The sequence below is a fragment of the Hylobates moloch genome, unplaced genomic scaffold, assembly GCF_009828535.3.
Source record: "Hylobates moloch isolate HMO894 unplaced genomic scaffold, HMol_V3 SCAFFOLD_7, whole genome shotgun sequence".
NCBI classification, from domain to species: Eukaryota; Metazoa; Chordata; class Mammalia; order Primates; family Hylobatidae; genus Hylobates; species Hylobates moloch.
The window spans coordinates 14,312,689-14,331,390 of NW_026652282.1; the positions used below are offsets into that span (position 1 = coordinate 14,312,689).

The 18,702-nt window shown below is 41.3% G+C and overlaps 1 protein-coding gene and 1 long non-coding RNA gene across 3 annotated transcripts in view; both read left to right on the plus strand.

The window, feature by feature from the left end:
• Positions 1-2,950, plus strand: part of LOC116811547 (uncharacterized) — a 59,163-nt gene extending 56,213 nt beyond the window's left edge. The window contains exon 2 of the long non-coding RNA XR_004370485.1: positions 1,721-2,950. This is a non-coding gene — a long non-coding RNA (uncharacterized LOC116811547). The remainder of the gene's footprint in view (positions 1-1,720) is intronic.
• Positions 1-18,702, plus strand: part of NHS (NHS actin remodeling regulator) — a 366,882-nt gene that overhangs the window by 214,424 nt on the left and 133,756 nt on the right. The gene's annotated exons all lie outside the window — the stretch shown is intronic.

The following is an 18,702-nucleotide window of genomic DNA, read 5'->3' on the forward strand; positions in this document are numbered from 1 at the left end:
TTCCTGGGTAATTGCATCCTGACACTGTTGAACTTCCTCTGGGTTTCGACTTTCACACCCCTCAGAGGCTCTGAGGAGGGAGGACAAAGGAGAGGCCACCCCTTCCCTGGGGAGGGAGGGCAGGGTGGGGCACACACCCCAGCTACTCGGGTGGCTACTGCTCCTGCTTTCTGGGCAGAGAAGCTGGGTGTCTTGTTTCTCCTTTTCCTCTTGCCTGCTGCGTTGGTGGGCCTCCTATTTGTGTTTGTTCACCAGCAGTGTCTCGTGGCAGCTGCCACTCAAAGTTCTGTTTTTGCAAAAGGCGGTGGCATCAAAGATAAACATTGGATTTGGCAGTAATTCACGAATTTTATTCAGCTACTCTGTTCTTGTGATATGAACAAACCTTGTTAGACCAGAGCCACTAGTGTGGAATTTGGGATGTTGATTCACCAAGGACTAGGAAATGAGTAATGCTGGGAAAGCTGGGAGAATATTTAAAATGCCTCAGAAGATGAAGCATTTTAAGCATCCCCAGTCACTTGAGGTCCCCTATTTTCAATACCTCTTCACAAACAAATAGTCTCCCTGGAAAACCTTACTGGGTGGTACTTGGTTGGCCTGGCTTCAACACTTAAAGACGAGAGCTATACTTTCTTTTAAAATATTGCCATCAATATAGGAACTTAGCTTTTTTTTCATGTCGTCTGAATTAGGCTGACTTTATAGCTTGCAACATCCTTTTTAATTGCAGAAGTAATGCAGTTGCTTGCGGCTAAAAAAATGATAAACAGAATGCATACAATTTTTATTTATTTTTGTGAGGATAGAGACAGGGTCTAGTTATGTTGCTCAGGCTGGTCTTGAACCCCTGGCCTCAAATGATCCTCCTGCCTGGGCCTCCCAAAGTGCAGGGATTATAGGCATGAGCCACCGTGCCTGGACTACAATTTTCTAAAAGTGGAAAGTAGCCCCTCTCCAAACTGTTCCTTAAAGTTAATCATTATTTATTATTGCTCTAGCTGTGTGTCCTTGGACTGGTTACCTAACTTCTCTGTGCCTGTTTCCTCATCTGTAAAAGTGAGACAATATTAGCACTTACTTCATAGGGTGGTTGTGAGGATTTAGTGCAATATCTGACATTTTCTGGGCTAAACTACTATTAGCTATTGTTGTGAGTAGTATGTGCTTTTTCTGTATATCAGTGCTGAGTGCATGTTTCTTAGATTCACACCTTTAGGGGTATGGCAAACATCAATGAGCAGTGTTTTGCCAGCAGCATTTTCACCCAGGATGGGGCGATGTGAGTGAAGAAGCAGGGCCCTCTATTTGGTTTTCTAAAGATCCAATGGAATCCAGTGCGGTTAGATTTTCTTCATGGTTGCTCTCTTCAGTAAGAGAGGAGAATACCTGGAACGGGCCTTTTGCTCTGAGGAGGGGTCCGCCAGGTAAGGCTATTCCTTCCCTTGGACGCACCTGCAGGCTTCCTACAGATGCCACCATCCAGAGGAGGCCCCACATCCCAGGGATATCATGGGGGATTTATGGCCAAAAATTAATAATAATAATAATAATAATAACTCAGACTGACTTAGAACCAAAATCACATTCTAGATGAGCTGATGGAAGATCAATTGAGGTTTTAGGGGTTTTTTTATGAAGTGAAAGAAAGAACTGTTTATTTTGCCAATTTCACTGTAAAAAATAATAAGAGTGTGTCTCTGGGGTTGTTTGTACATAGAAAGCAGAAGAAATGAGAAGAACCTTGAAGTCGTCTGGCAAAAGGCGGGACCAGACTGGAGATGCTTTTTTTTCTCTTTTCAAAACCAAGAGTGTATTTGTTATCACACAATTTAATTCAAAAAGTCCAGTGGTAGAGTCAGAGCACCCATCTCCTTGTCTTGGTTCTGCCACCAACCAGCTCTGGGGCCTGGGACAAGTTACTTAACCTCTCTGTGCCCCCTCTTATCTATTTAAGAATATGGGTCTGGAAGTTCTTGTCTTGAAGAACATGTTGGTGGTCTGAGAGCAGTGACGATGAGGTGCTGTGGGTTGGGTGAGTGTGGGCATGTCTGTCCTTTGTATACTGCAGACTCTCTTCTCTGGATGTGCCAACTGAGAATGGCTACAAGAATATCAGAAAACAAGCCACCGCCCTAAAGGTACTTAGATCCAAAGAAAACCCAAAGCACACATATAAAAGCTGCTCAAACACGTACAAAGGAAAGCATACAATTATAGTCGCCACAAGAGCATTTAATAATAATAAGATGCCTGAGAGAAAATGTAGCTGGGAACCCACATGGGATTGACAGAAGGACAGGACACTATGTCACTTGCTTTTTTAATAAAGAGATCAGATTCTCCTTTTTAACCACATGCTCCTTGGCCACCTTCTGTGAGCAAACACAGGATTTGTCAAAGATCTGAGAATGCTGCTAACGTTGCTTGACCCCTGGTAGGACTAGAATCCATGACTTCCTTAGCCCAGCCCTCTAATCAACCCTGCCCATCCACCAGGTCTTGGGAAGCTGGGTGGAGATGCCATAAGCAAAGGACTGCTGGCTGAAGCACCATGGGAAGCATGGATGCTCCTGCTCTGTGGCCAAAATGGCACAGCAGCCCTGAAAAAACTTTCTCGGCTGTGCTGTAGGCTTTACACAGGCTTGTTATTATTTTTTGAACCCTCTGAGATTGACAGGGCAGGAAATGGTATCACGATTTTCTCTTAACTTCTAAAGTGACTTGCTATAGTCACCTAGGTTTTTCATGAATTATAGAAGAGAAGGGGCCTAAAAACTGAATTTCCCAATACCTGGGACAATGCTGATTTAGTAAGTTGGGGTTTCTAGGAGAAGATAGAAATGCATTGACATATGTTAATCCATTGATTAATTAGTTTATGAGGCAACTGCCATCTACATTAAAGAATACACATTTTTTTCACTTAATAAAAATGAGATCTCTCTCATACACTTCTTAAGCTTCTTCCAAAAACAAACTACCAAACTGGTAACTGTCCAATTAGTTGGAATAAATTGAACAGGCGCCCTCAGTTAATTGTCAAACTGAGTAGTCTAAAAACCACGTAACACCACCAAGCACAGAGTGTTCCTTCCCTTCCTCACCAGGTCTGCTGCTCTGGGAACAGGGTTGAGAACCCCTTCCAGTTTCAGTCCACTGAAGATACGTTCTTTGGCTATGAACTAGAAGCCAGTCCTCCATGCAGTGCCTTTCGGGCTGGAGCCAGTTGTCCACTAAATCTGCTTGGGAACTGATTTGTTAATTATTCTTTTCCTTTTGTGACATTTTTCAAGATAAACTTACTTGGGCCAGCCTCCTAGAAAACCTTTTAAAATGCTAATTACGCAATTGTGCGAATAATGTAAAAATGAGTCCTGTGGTGCACTCAGCACTTGACTAATTAACAAGCAGTAAATGAATCCTAGCCTAGCAAATTCTGTACCGGGCCGTGTGAATGGCAGAGAGCTTCCTGGAGCCACAGCTGGAAGAGTGGTTTTAAGCAAATAGGTTCTTAGAGAAATTGACCAGTGAAAATCAAGAATTATTTGGTCATAGCATAATCTTTTACCAAAATTGAATATCATTGGTGGATTTGATTCAGCAAATGTTTGTCGAAGCCTTGTAAGGCTCTATAATAGACCTAGGGAACAAGGATACAAAGATGAATTAGATATGAAGGATGTCCTGAAAGCTAATGATCTTATGAAAGACAGAGGCGAGTAATCAGAGACTACAGCGGGATGGCTTTTAGCTGCAAGGACAGAATACCATAGTAACGGTGGCTCCAATAGTAAAGATTGTCTTACAAAATATAATGCCTGAATGTAGATGGTTCTAGGGTTGTCTCTTCCCATTCTTTTGCTTTGTCATTCTCAGCATGCTGGCTTTGTGTTCTTAGGCTTGTCTCGTTCGTGATTGCAACATGGTTGCCTTGTTCCAAGCATCATATTCCAAAATAACAGAGTTCAAAAGCAGTAAGCAAGTCAGCGGCTGGGGAGGGGTGCAGTATGGTAGGAGATCTATGCTCTCACATTGCATTCACAAAAATAAGTCACATGGCCACTCCTAGATGCCAGGGTTGGGGAGAGGGTGCCTGGAAATCCAGTCTGGCTCTGCAGCTACTTTCCATCAGCAGCTCAAGACTACGGAAGGGATTAAAAAATTTCGTTGGCCAGTTGGACATCTCTGCTACATAATACAGTAAGTGCTGTAGTACAGATGCATACAGAAGACAGAGACAGTTACTTCTGCCTTAAAAAATAATGGGAGGTTTTGTAGAGGACCTGACAGCTTAGCTGAATCATCAGGTGGATGACAGAGAGAAATGTGCAAAGCATAGAGGCGTGAAAGAGCTTATCAAGTTATTGTGCTCCTTGTGGGGGAATTATTTTGCCCTCTTTCCCCATTTTTTGGTCAAACCTCACTATCTAGCAAGTCATTTAACTTGTCAGGGTTTCAGGATCTTCATCTGTGAAAGTGAGGCAGTTGGACTCTGTAAACATAAAATGGTCTCCATTGTTCTTTCCTCCCTTTTTTGTTTAAACCTTCAGAGTAGAAGTTACATGGATATTAACAGTCTCAACATTTCTTGTACAGATATAGCAGGGTTCTTTAATCTTATCTCCTCTATAAAAATACATTTCAAAAATTTCTCAGGGAGGCAATGTGGTATCGTAGGCAAAGCATGAGATTGGGAATCACGGATCTACATTTGAAGCCAAACTTTGTCATTTCCTTGCTGTGTGACCTTTAGAAGACACAACATCTTTAAGTCTCAGTTTCCTCACCTGCAAAATTGAGATGATAGTACCTGTATTCCAGGTTTCTTGGAAGATTTAGTGATAACTGTTTTTCCACACATAGCACAGTGTTAGATACTTACTAGGTTCTCAATAATTCACAAAAGAAGAAATACAAATACATGAAGTTTTATTTTTATTTTTTAATTTTTTATTTCCATAGGTTTTTGGGGAACAGGTGGTATTTGGTTACACAAGTAAGTTCTTTAGTGGTGATTTGTGAGATTTTGGTACACCCATCACCTGAGCAGTATATACTGAACCCAATTTGAAGTCCTTTATCCCTTCCCACCTTCCCACCCTTTACTCCTGAGTCCCCAAAGTCCATTGTGTCATTCTTATGCCTTTGCATCCTCATAGCTTAGCTCCCACTTATAAGTAAAAACATACGATGTTTGGTTTTCCACTCCTGAGTTACATCACTTAGAATAATAGTCTCCAATCTCATCCAGGTAGCTGCAAATGCCATCGTTTTGTTCCTTTTTATGGCTGAGTAGTATTCCATGGTATGTATGTGTGTATGTGTGTAACATTTTCTTTATCCACTCGTTGACTGATGGTCATTTGGGTTGGTTCCATATTTTTGCAATTGCGAATTGTGCTGCTATAAATATGCGTGAGTGAGTATCTTTTTCGTATGACTTATTTTCTTCTGGGTACATACCCAGTAGTGGGATTGCTGGATCAAATGGTAGATCGACTTTTAGTTCTTTAAGGAATCTCCACACTGTTTTCCATAGTGGTTGTACTAGTTTACATTCCCACCAGCAGTGTAGAAGTGTTCTGTTTTCACTGCATCCATGCCAATGTCTATTATTTTTTGTATTGTTTTGATTATGGCCATTCTTGCAGGAGTAAGATGGTATTGGATTGTGGTTTGGATTTGCATTTCCCTGATCATCAGTGATGTGGAGCATTTTTTTTCATATGTTTGTTGGTCATTTGTAGATCTTCTTTTGAGAATTGCCTATTCATGTCCTTGTTTGAGAGCAATACATGAAGTTTTAAATGTTCAATGAGAAATAACTCTGTGTGTGTGCAAGTGTGTATGTATCAAATGGGCAAACATTTTTTAAATTGGTGATCCCCAGCATGGGTGAGGGTGTGATGAGACAGAGATTCTCATATATTCCTAATGGGAATATGAAATGATACATTTCTGGGGGACTGTGTGGCAGCTGGAATCTGTCTTTTGAAAGTGTTCAAACCCTTTGACCTGGTAATTCAAAATCTAAAAGCTTATGCTAGGTGGACCATCTATGATGATATGATAGGATACGATTGGTATAAAGTTGTTCATCTTGGTGCTATTTGGAATAAATAATATTGGAATCATCACAGATGATGAACAACAGACAATTTATTAAATGAATTAAGCTCCATTCATGGTTTTTAGTATTACCCAGATATTAAAAATCATGTTTTGGGAAGATATTTAATGATATGGAGGAAATGGTTGTTATATAAAATTATTTTAAAAAGGCAGTCTATAAAACAGTATATATAGTATAGTCCCAGTATATAAAATTATTTTAAAAGGGCAGTCTATAAAACAGTATATATAGTATAGTCCCCGTTTGATAAAAACAAACACCATAAATGGAAAAATGACTGGCAGTAAAATGCCAAAATGTGAAAATGATTATCTCTGGGTACTGAAAAAACAAGGGTTTTTTATTTTCTTCTGTGCCTCTGAATTCTCCAAGCTGTCTTGCATTGTGCATGTAATGATGTGGAAAACTCTTATAAAATTAAGAGAAAATATCATATCAGGTTAGAATAATTACCAAAAATGTCAGAATACGAATGGACTCCAACCATGTAAGAATACACACACATCCCCCCCAAACACACACACACAAAGAAAAACCAAGAAGATGAAAGGAACTACGTCCAAATCTTAGAATTTTCTCTGAGATGGTGGAATGATGGATTATCATCATTTTCTTCTTTATACTAGTTTGTATTTTTCCACTTGAATAGAAAAAGAAAATCGCCACCAAATAAAACCTATAAAGAGAAGTTTTCTTGAGTACTGTGTTCCATGTAGTCACTGGCTCTGGTAGCCATAAGCAACACATAAATCTGAAGGCCAGGACTTCTTTTACCCCACAGCTGGGGAATCATTTGTCCTATGTGGAACCTGGTACCCATGTTAATCCTCTGCCTCCTGAATACATCAAGTCCCACATTGTAAAAGGCAAAAGGACAAGGCCAGAGTTACTGTTGATGGAGAAAATGAGTGGGTTTTGCTGGTGTAAGAGATAGCAATAGAATCTGTGCTCTAGGTCGCAGGGAGGGCACCCTGCATTTTGCAAACTTGTGCTTGCTGATCCAATAGGCACCCCTGGTTGGATGCAGGGAGCTCTCTGGTGGCCAAAGGGTGTCAACGCAGCAATTTTTGCACTTTCACAACCAAACCCAAGATCTACTAGCTGAGATCAGAAGCCGATGCATACTTGCAGATTACATTTTAAGCCCCCATAATGGGTAGGAAAACATCTGTCTCTATTCTTTCCATGGTATTTGGTATGAAGACAGAATCCTCCACCCTGCCCTTAAAATTTCACATAGAATAGGTATGCTTTCTGCCTTCGTGCCCAGGTCAAACTCACTTGACACTGCTTAGTTTTAAACTGTGTAATAAATTGCCCGAGGTGCACCAACTAATGTGTGACCCCGGATCACACTGCTTGCCCCACAAATCCATACTGTGTGAAATTGACCTTGTTGGTTGTTTTTCAAGTGGGTCATTATAGCATCATAGAATGGAAGGAGCCTTAGAAACAAAAAGACTGAGACAGAGCTTGCTGAAAGAAATGACTCATTACTGGCTGAACCGGGAATGGAATATATTTCCCATCTTGAGAATTTTGTCCAGCAGGCTCCCTCATTTCCCTCTGGCTGCCTTTATCTGAGGTGGCCAACTTGAAACCAAAACTAAAGCTTCTGACTCTCATGGTTCCTGGATAGTCTTGTGTTTCTGTGTATTTGCATCATACTGCGACTGTGCATCTGAGATGGAGTGGCCCACTGGTGTGTGTGTGTGTGTGTGTGTGTGTACATGTGCATGCAAATACACATGTATAATAGTGTGCAGTCACTGTAATAGTCACTGTATACCTGTCTATTTCTGTCATTTTATTTAGGCATAGTCCATACACTCAACCATATTATACATTCCTTGGAGATGATCTTCTATGTCTTTTGTACTTCAGTATAATACTATCCAGAGGTGTTGGAGCCATTAGCACAATTCAGGCTACTTTCTTTGTAAGCCATGATTGAAAACAATGTCTGACTCATTTGGGTCCTTAGACTCAGGACTTTGTTTATAGAATATTGTTCTATATTTAGCTTTTGTGTCAGCCCTAGGTTTTAAAGAGGCCTGAAGATTAGTGGAAACTTACCCCCTGGGTATTCTAGAATGTTCCATTGAGAGGTAATTAAGGGGAAGAAAAGGAACAACTTGTACTCCCCAATTGGCAAGCCAGCGACTTGGTTATATATTTCTTTTTGCTGGAGCAAAAGAGCTTTGAATTCTATCCCATTTTAACATCGTCTCAACAATCACCAAGGTAGTTTAATAATGGCATCTTAGAACTTTGCCTGGCAAATGGAAATCTGAGGATAAGCCCTGAAATGTTCTCTATAGTCCATTTGAATGTTCTATCAAATTTATTCATTTTGACAATGACTTTTTAAAAAAAGAGAAATGTGCCAGGAAATGATAATTTTAAGTGAACCTTAAGAATGTTATAATAAAGCCCAGTGCTAAGACAAAGCAAGGACCAGCTTGGTGGAGGGTTTTGGAGGCAGACCAATGGGGTTTGATTTTTGACACTGCCAAGCTGGGAAGGAAGAAGTGCAGGGGATATAGACAGGGCGGATGGGACCTAGATGGTTGTTACATGTGTGTGATGGGTATGTGGAATTTCATGGTAAAGTTCTGTCTACTTTGGGGTATGTTAAAAATTCATCATTCACCATAATAAAAACCTAAACATTTTTCCAAAAAAAAAAAATTTTAAAGAAGAAGGAAACAAGCTTGGCCAAGGGCATTCAACAAGTAAGTGGCAGAGAAAAGCAGCAGCATGTAATATAAGAGCATACTTATTGAAACATCATGGCACAAAATTAACGTGAGCACAGGCTTTGAAGTAGGATATGAGTTCAAGTCATGACTCTTACTCCATTTGTAAACCTTAAGTCATTTAACCTCTCTGACCTCAACAGTCCCCTCTGCTATAAAATGAGGATACAACACTCACCTCCCAGAGTTGCTGCGACCATGAGAAATTAACATATATGTCAAGCACCTAGAACTCTATTTGGCCTTGATAAACATTCCTGCTTTTATTATTAATATAGTAAGCAGATTAAGAATCCCAGTGGATTCCAGTGGGCCCACTGGGAAGGAACATATTTCGGAGTCACCATTCCTTTGGTCTTCAGGAAAACAGGAGCTCTTCGGGCACATGGGGAAGACCAGCCAAGAAGTCTCAATTTCTTAGAACTTGGTAGTTCGGGAGTCTCTTTCAGGCTGCAGCAACTTAATGGGGATGATTTCCCATCAAATCCCAAGGGATACCTAGTTGTTTTGATAGGAGAATGAAAGAATCCTTCACACAGGAAGGACTTCAAGAATAAATGACTTATCAGTGTGGAACCAAGCCCCTGATCTCCTGTTTCTACCTCCATCCAGGTACCCCTGGATTCCCAAAGGAAGAGGTATGCAGCTATTGTCAGCAATGAGCTGTAAACTTCTTACATGTCTATGTCTATGTCTATTTTACTTCTGTATCCACAATACATGGCTCACAAGGGATACTAAGGTTTTGAGGGTTTTTATGATGAATGGATGAGTAGATGGACAGATGGATGGGAGAGTAGGTGGATGGATGGATGGAGGAAACTGACCTGAAGCGGGATGCCTGTGTGTCTGTGTGTGCTAAGAGTAGAATTTTCTTTTTCAGTTTCTTTTTCATACCTGTTTGTCCTTTCTTGAAGTCTCCACTAAGGAGAAGCACCTACTATATACCAGATAGTCTACCAGTGAGTACCTATTGTGTACCAGGTAGGATAACAATGAACATCTAGTTTTTATATTGTTTAATCTTCCCAACAACTCTGTGAGATAGGTCTTATTAACACCACTTTACAGATGAAGAAATCTATGTTCAGAAAAGTTGAATAACTGGCCCATGTTTACCCACTTTATATAATAAGTCCATGCTCTTTCTGGTACACCATGCAATGTAAGCATCCCTGTAGCAAAAGCAAAACAAAACCAAAACCAAAAACAAAAACAAAAAACATGCCAGTGTAGAAGTGAGGAAGGGGGTCACTAACTCAAAGGCAGAAGAAAGTCCAGTGGAAGAAAGGGAGTCTTTGCTTGGATATCTGTGAGAGGGTGGGTGGCAGGTGAGGGAGGGCATGGATCAGTAAAGGGAAGATAGAGGTACCTGGCAGTCTTACATGCTGAGGCTTCTCCTCCAAGTGGAATTCAGTCATTGGTTGGAAGGAGTAAGGTGGGTTACTCTGTCTCTGTTCTGCCTGGGGTACCCCTGGGATGGGGCTATTCCACCCTTCCATGCAATCTCTGTCAACAAATTCTAAGGCAACTCGGAGGCAGTGGGGGAGACTGAAGGTCTTGCCTGTCCTATTGTCTTTGTTTAGGTTCAGAAAAAGAAGCAAACAGAACAGGAGAAGACACTGAGACATTGATTCTTGTGCACGCGCTTCACTGAGAGCGTGCTCTCAGAAGGGGCATAAGGGAAGCAGGCTGTGACTGGGGAAAAGTTCTAAGCAAGTTTGTGGCCTTAGCTAAAGACTAGCTACAGTGCAATCTCACTGCAGCTGGAATTGCACCACAGAGTTGATCCCACCTTGAAGTAGGGCACTGGCCTTTTGTACCATGCTATCAGCCAGTCATTAGCTATGGGCTGCCTCTGGGAGAGGAGGAATCACCTTCTGAGCTAGATGATTCCCATTGGCCAAGGGCAATTCTCCAGAGAAGTGAGTTGCTTTTAGCAGCCAACACTCATAGCTGGTGGGGAGGAGGATTCCACCACAGTTAAGGGGATCTGGGTGGATATCAACAGCAGCCACTACACCCACCAAGCTGCTATATATGTTCCTGCTGACATGGAATATATGTAGAAGTTCTGTAGAGATTTTGGCTCTTCTCATTCAGATGCAGGCTGCCTTGTTGGGTGCAGATAGCTCACCTGCAAGCTCATTCTTTGATCCTGAAGAAGAGTGGGTACCAAGCAAGGATCCTTTCCATGAGACTGATGGTATAGACACTTTCCCTACCCATTCTTTGGAGCCATCTGCTGCTGAAGTCCTTCTCTGTCTCAGTTGAAATTTAATGTGGCGACATCTGCCCTAGGGTTTTGACTTTAATGGCATTTATCGTGCACACTTCCCTTTGATGTAGGACAGCCAACCTCATGACATCTTCTGTCTTCTATCTCCAGGTTTTATTTCTCCTCTTAGTTTAGATGTCCCTCGTATTCTCTCTAAACTCCTGTCCAACCCTTCCCTCTCAAATCTTGTTAATGCTTAACCTGGGGTCAAGGTTTCTTTGGGTGCAGAACAATGAAAAGGCAATTAGCTAGCTGGCTTTGAGTGCTAAGGGAGTGAAAACTGGTTATGACTCTAACTTGAGACATTCCTAAGAGTAGACCTTTCCTGTATGGTCAAGTCTGAAAGAAATAAACGGATGTGGGCTTTTTTCTTGCCTTTAGACTTTATGGATTAGTCATAGGATCTTGTTGAAATTATTCAGTCCAGAAATAAGTGATTAACATTTAACTTCTTTAATGGGCAATTACTCAACAGCTATGCCAGTGGGTAAATATTTACTTATCATTTATTCCAAGGAGTGAATGTTAACTTGAGTCAAACAGTTACTTGTATTGGTTCTTTAATAGCGGAAAAGTGAATTTATGTGGCTCTAAGAGTTCCAATTTCCCACCAACTAAGAACTTACTGAAGGATGTTCAGAGCCCTGGGCTGGAGTTAAATTACAGATAATTTGCTTACCTACTCCCTCCCTCCAAAAAAAAAAGATGAAGATTTTTTTGTACTCACCACTATTTATTGAAATCTGGTAGCTTCCAATCTCACAAAGCCAAACAAATTCACTCAGTTTTTCAGTCTGTAGGTCTGTGACAGCCTCTGTTTACCACAAAACTGCCTGTATCTTGTCACTATGGATGCAAGTCAAAGCAGAGGCAAAGTCTGGATGATGAATGGCTTGATCTTAGTAATGTGCTTGTAATTGTTCTTCCTTAGAATGGGAAGGATGGCTTGGGAGGACCTGTCTATCATAGAGGGAGTTGGCAGCTTCCAATCTCTTTGCTTGCTTGTCTACAATGCAGCCAATGGGACTAATTCAAATATCCCAGACATGCCCAGATGGATACACAGAGCATATGGCTTGAAGACTCAGTTATGGGAATAACTGGCACCATTTCTGAGACTTTCAATTCACTTCCAACAAATACATTTTAATCAACAGGCAGGAAACCAAATTAAAAGTTGAAACATGAACCAAGGTCAAAGGTTAAGGGCCAGGATGTGGGATTTTGGTGTTCATGCTCCAGGTTTGGCCTACCATGCAGAGAGGTCAAAGATGACTGCACAGGGAACCGCTGGGAGACAGGAATGTGGTGTTCCAGTTTGTAGAAAGTTTGAGAGTCTGGAACTTGGTATATTAGTCAGTACCAGCCACTCCAAGTCTCAGGGGCTTCACACAAAGTTTATTTCTTGTTCATGTCACATTCCAGGCATGGGAGTGGGGAGGTGAGGGATGAGGACGTGTGTTCCACGCAGGCATTCAGACTCCCAAGCTCCTTCCATTTTATGACTTCCCTGTGCCCTAAGGCCTTCAAGTCCACCTCAGCTACTGCATCCAGACTGCAGATGAGGCAAAGAGAAAGTGTGGAGGATAGCGTGGAGGTTTTATGGGCCCACATATATTCTGGCCAGAACTGTCACGGGGCCCCACTAACATGCAACAGAGGCTGGGAAATAGAGTCACCTGTGTGCCCAAGGTGTAAAGGGAAATGTTTTGGTGTAAAACTAGCCAGTGTGTCATACATGGCTTCAGGAACTTAAGACTATTCTTTTTTTTTTTGAGACGGAGTCTTGCTCTGTCGCCAAGGCTGGAGTGCAATGGCGCGATCTCAGCTCAGTGCAAGCTCCACCTCCCTGGTTCACACCATTCTCCTGCCTCAGCCTCCCGAGGAGCTGGGACTACAGGCGCCCGCTACCATGCCCAGCTAATTTTTTTTTTTTTTTTGTATTTTTAGTAGAGACGGGGTTTCACTTGTTAGCCAGGATGGTCTCGATCTCCTGACCTCGTGATCTGCCCGCCTCGGCCTCCCAAAGTGCTGGGATTACAAGCGTGAGCCACCGTGCCCGGCTATTCTTTTTTTTTTTTTTTTTTAAGAAAAAACAAAAAACTGGCAGAGGTAGGGACAAAGGGTACATTCTTCCTCAGTGAGCATTTGGAAGAGAGCTGGAGAAAGAGCAAAAGAAGAGAGCAGGCTAGAAACGACTTAAAAATTACTGGGATATTCCTGGAGAGTTGCCAAGCTAGAGGAGATTCACTTCCACTCATAATGGGAGATAAAAATTGTTCTCATTTGGGTTTATTTTTTTTCCAGGCACAGGCTTTAGAGGGTGAGTTAAACTTCCTAAAGCAAAGGATTAGATAAGAGAGAACTCAGCTTTGATTGAAGAGCCAGCTGTGTCAGAAAGTAACAGGGAGAGGAAGAGTGGGTCGAGCCACACCGCGGGTACCTGATTGTGGTGGACTGTGGAGGTTGCCTGTAAAAGGAGACACTCCTCAGGCTCCTCATTCACTAGGGATGTTCAGTGAAGAACAAACTCAAGCGAGAGAGGGTGCCCAGAATGATCGCAGGCTCATTTCTGGGAGGGTAGGACACTCCTGCTTGATTCTCTCTCTTCTCTTTCTTTTCTTTTCCTGTCTATGAATGCAGCCCTGTCTTAGTCAGCTCTTTTTGGAGGAGACCTGTGATGGAAGGGAAGGTTCTGACTGGGAGCGAGAGGAAAGACCAGGGTTCAGGGCCTGCCCTACCCAGCAGGTAGATTCAGGGGGCTGTGGCCTGGCATGGGTCCTGACTGGATGGCACTCTCCCTCCCCAGCAATTCCAACAGGCCTTCTTGGGCGGACTCTTTTGTGGCAGTTCCTGGCAGTCCCAGATGTGGCTCTTTGTCAAGCCTCTGGACCAATGCCCAGAGCCTGTTGGGAGTCCAGACTCCAAGTCAAGAAGAACAGAATTAACTGGCCAGGCGCCAAGATAATATTTTTCCCTCATAAGCAGGAATGCTGCCTAGGAAATAAGTTTAACTCCTTTCTTATTTCCTTAACTCTTCTTTAGTCTCCTTTAAAGTAGTTAGTGATCATCAAAAGACATTTTTAAGTGTGCCCCCACAAAGAAAACTTTTATCTAACAAACACTTATATGATGCCTACTCTGTGCCTTACACTAGTGTTGTACAAGTATTAATTTATTAGATTGTCACAACAACCCACAACAAAGGTACTATCATTATCCTCACTTCACAGATAAGGGCATACAGGTGAAAAAGGCTTCATGGCTTCCCTAGGGTCATGCAGCTTATAGGTGGTAAACCTGGGATTTGAACCAAGGCAATCTAGTTTAGAGTCTATATTCACTATATTGACCCTTTCTATGTTCTTTCCCCAAAGAAAACATGGATTGCTTTCATAAAATGGTATAACATACATATAGAAAAATGCACAAATCCTGAGTGTACACTTCCCTGAATTTTCACAGACTGAACACACCTAAGTACCTACTCTCCTCACAAAAAAACCCCGAAGATCACTGGCCCCAGAAGAGCCCCTTCATTTCACTCCCCACCCCAAGGATAATCCGTATACTGATTTTTCCTTCATTGATTAGTTTGAACTGTTTTTTGAACTTATATAAGTGGAATAATACAGCCTACTTTCTCTTGTGTCTGATTTCTTTCCCTCTGCATCGCCCTGGTTGTTGAGTATAGTTCACATTTCTTTCTTTTTGTTGCTGTGTAGTATTTCATTTTCTGAACATATCACAAGTGATTTATGAATTCCATTATTGATGGGCATTTTGCTAATATCCAGTTTGGGACTTTACAGAGAATGCTGCTATATACACATCTTTTGGTGAACACATGGATATAGTTCCATTGGGCATATACCCAGAAGCGCAAAGCCATAGGGTAAACAAATATTCTGCTTTCACAGGCACTGCCAAGCAGTTTTCCAGAGTGGGGGCACCAATTCACAATCCCACCAGCAATCTGCAAGAGTTCCAGTTTTGCTAACATTTGGAATTTTCTGTCTTTTAACTTATAACCATTCTGGTGGGTGGCAGAATTTTTTTTTTTGTTTTCTTCTGTTTTAAGAAAAATAGACTTTATTTTTTACAACAGATTTAGATTTACAGAAAAATTGAGATGATAGTAAAGACAGCTCCCATATACCTCCCACCCTATTAACATTTTACATTAGTATGGTACATTTCTTAACAACTCATGAACCAATACTAATATATACTAATATATTATATACTAATATATTAATATACAATATATTATCATTCACATAATTATTTTTAAATTGCAAATGCACCCAGAAAATGAATAACAATGTTAATGTCTTTTATGTAAAATGAGAACCATTAGATAACAGTTTGCCAGTTACATTATTTAAATAACGGGATGGGTTGATGACTCTAGTACCGTTCTTTGCTGGATAAAGTCAAAACCACCAGTTGATGCAGGGAAGTTGTTACCTAGCATAAACCTTTATGATGATCATTCTGTATCAGTGGGGCTCCTTTTTAAATGTCCATTCTTGGGCCCCTCCCCACACTAAGAATCAAAACCTCTGGAGATGCAGACCAAGAATGTGCCTTTTGATCAAGAAACTTCAGGTGGTTCTAATACAGCCTAAAGCCTGATAACCTATGTTTTAGACATAGGAAAGCAAGCCCAATAAATAATGCCTGTAATATTTGAAGTCTAGGGGGCATATCATTTTCTGGGCTGGGCAGCTAGTACTAAGACACTAATTTAGTTCTGATTTTAATAATGTAAAGGTATATGGACAAAAAGGCAGCCTGTCAATACCAGAGTTCTAAGGAGGATGACTCTTGAGTTAGGTTTTCCAAGACCTTGAATAAAAAAGTTGCACTGGAAAAGTTAAATGATGCTGCCATCCCCAGGGGGCAAGGCAGCTGAGACAGAGACAGAGAGAGAGAGAGAGAGAAAGAGAGAGAGAGAGAGAAAGAGACAGAGAGAGAGAGTGAGTTGGGGATTGTGGCCCTTTGGCATCTCAAAAGGAACTTGAATGTCAGACAGGGTGTGGAGGACAGCAGGAAGAGATCAGTGTGTAAAATATTCCAATGGCAAATTCCAGAAAAGCCTCAGCCACAGCTAAATGGGACAAGAAACAATATACGTTAATTTAAGACGACGCCGTCAATTTAGTGGCATGTTTATTGAAATAGCCCTTTGCATTCTAAAAACAGCACTAGGGTATGGACCTCTGAATCCCTGCAGGAAACTGTACAAATTCCTAGGAGGGAACAGTAGCCCCAAGTCTGACTCTAATAACAAAAGGCAATTATTTTTAGTATTTTCCAGTAGATCTCAGCTGTCTGGTATTGTCAGGCTCTATTCATGGAGAGGTGGAATTTGGAGAGAGTTAATTCAGTGAATGGTGAGTGGGGGAGGGAGGAAGGGAAGGAGGAAAATAAGGTAGGGAAAAAACACAGAAAGGTTGGTGGGGGGGAGCAAGAAGGAAGGAGAGAAGGAGAGAGAAAGGAGAGAATGAGAATATGAATGGGAGCTTGTGAGCTTTTCCACTCTGGTACTATTATCTGGCATGATGGCCCTCAAGGCAAGGTGCCAGTCATATAATAATAAATGCCAAGATCAAACCTCTAGGAACAAATACAAAGGGACTCTAAAACAAGCAATTTGTCAGACTGGTTTCAGGGTACAGAGAAGCATAAAGAACTTGGGAGAAAGTAAGTCACCGATAAATTCTCATGGAAACAACAGGAAAGCCATTATAGGTGCTAGCATTGTAACTAATTAAGAAGTGGTAAAACCATAGAGGGGGTGGCATTGGAGGGGATGGTGGCAATGGGTTATGAAGGAGAGGAAGGGTATGGAATTAATTTTTTAAAAGCTGCTTGGAAAACCCAAACTTGTAGATTCAGCAGGTTTGATAGATGAATACCTGGGTGAGGGAGAGAAATGGACATTGTGTTTCCTGCCAATTATGTTTGAGAAATCATGGAGAAGCAGGAAGGTTGTCAAGTGGAGAGATGACTCTGTAGAGCATTTGTCATTCATAGGAGGTAAAGCACAATCTTGTCAATTACAGGTCAGAAAAAGAACATTATTTTGTTTTCAAAGTAAGGAATAAACACGGAGGAAAATACTAAAAGATTCTAGGTGTGGTGGAACTGTTTATGATGGGCAGCTTCCACATCTTAAATCAAGACAAATGGATTTGATGATGGAAAGGAGCCATCATCCTTAAAAACTTGTGTAACTATTGGACAAGAAAGAAGAACATTATGTCTAGAGCTTTAAAAGATGTTTCTATGGTGTCCTAGGAAATCTTGTGTGGAAATTCATCCAGATTGGCTTGGATACTAGCAGTCTCATGTAGATTTTTCAAGTGGCTTAAGGAGCACAGTCCCCAAACGATAATTCATAGAAACATTTCAGCCTGGGAGGAATATAACGACTTAGTTTTTAAAGGTTTGCTGTTCACTGGTGCTTCATTCGATCCCACCCTCGATACTCTGGGAAACACTGTGAGAGATACTAGCCTCTTTTACATAAAAGGACATATAAACTCAGAGGCATTAAGTCACTGTCTAAAGTCACAAAGCTTATTTAGAAGCTCAGATCAAGTTCTCAACTATTGTTATTTAACCTTGAGAGTCACTTTTCAACACGTTCTCTTACAAACTTGGCTTTAACATATAAATGTGAGGTGTCAGTGCATGCCAGGAAGATAAGAGGATTGCAACCAAAGTCCTCCTGTGGAACTTAGAGCTGTTGACTAAAACAGCAAACAATTCCTCCTTCTAAATAATGCAAGCTAGGATTCCTAAGGAATAGCATTGGTGAGATCAGGCGTAAGAACTGATCACACACACAACAACAACAACAACAACAACAAACAAACAAACAAACAAACAAACAAAAAAACAGAGAACCAAACCTATGTGGCTCTCAAGGCATTCCTTGGCGAACTAGGTGATAATCTGAGAAATCATTTTAGAATCTTCCCAGGAAAGCATCCTGAGTGCTTAGAACTGGTAAGGCAGGGAAGAGATGAAGAATCACCCCTTCCATCCACATGGGCCTCTGGTCTTTGGTAATAACTGACAATGTTTCCTACTGTGCCTCAGAAATTGGGTGGGGCAGGCTTTCAAGGATGAAAAGGGGAGATTGCTCAACTGGAGAGGGCCCACTATACTCTAAGAAAGGAGTGAGTCTCTGGAAGGTGCCAATGAGACACTGCTAGAGAAAGGTAGTGTATTTGCTGCAAATGGAGAGGAGATAAATATCCTAGTGAGATACCTATGACCTTGCATGAAAAACAGTATGGAGTAGCCTAGCATGGATGCTGCAAGTGGCTTGCTGCTTTACTAAGCAAGTTAACTTTGACTTCTTTTTTTCTCTGAGAACTGTATTTAGGGAAAGAGAAAGGTTCAAAGACAGAAGACAATGTTTATATTTCTTTTTTTTACATTTTTAAACTTTTAATAGACAAATAATAATTGTGGATATTTATGGGGCACAACTACAGTTTTTTTTTTTTTTT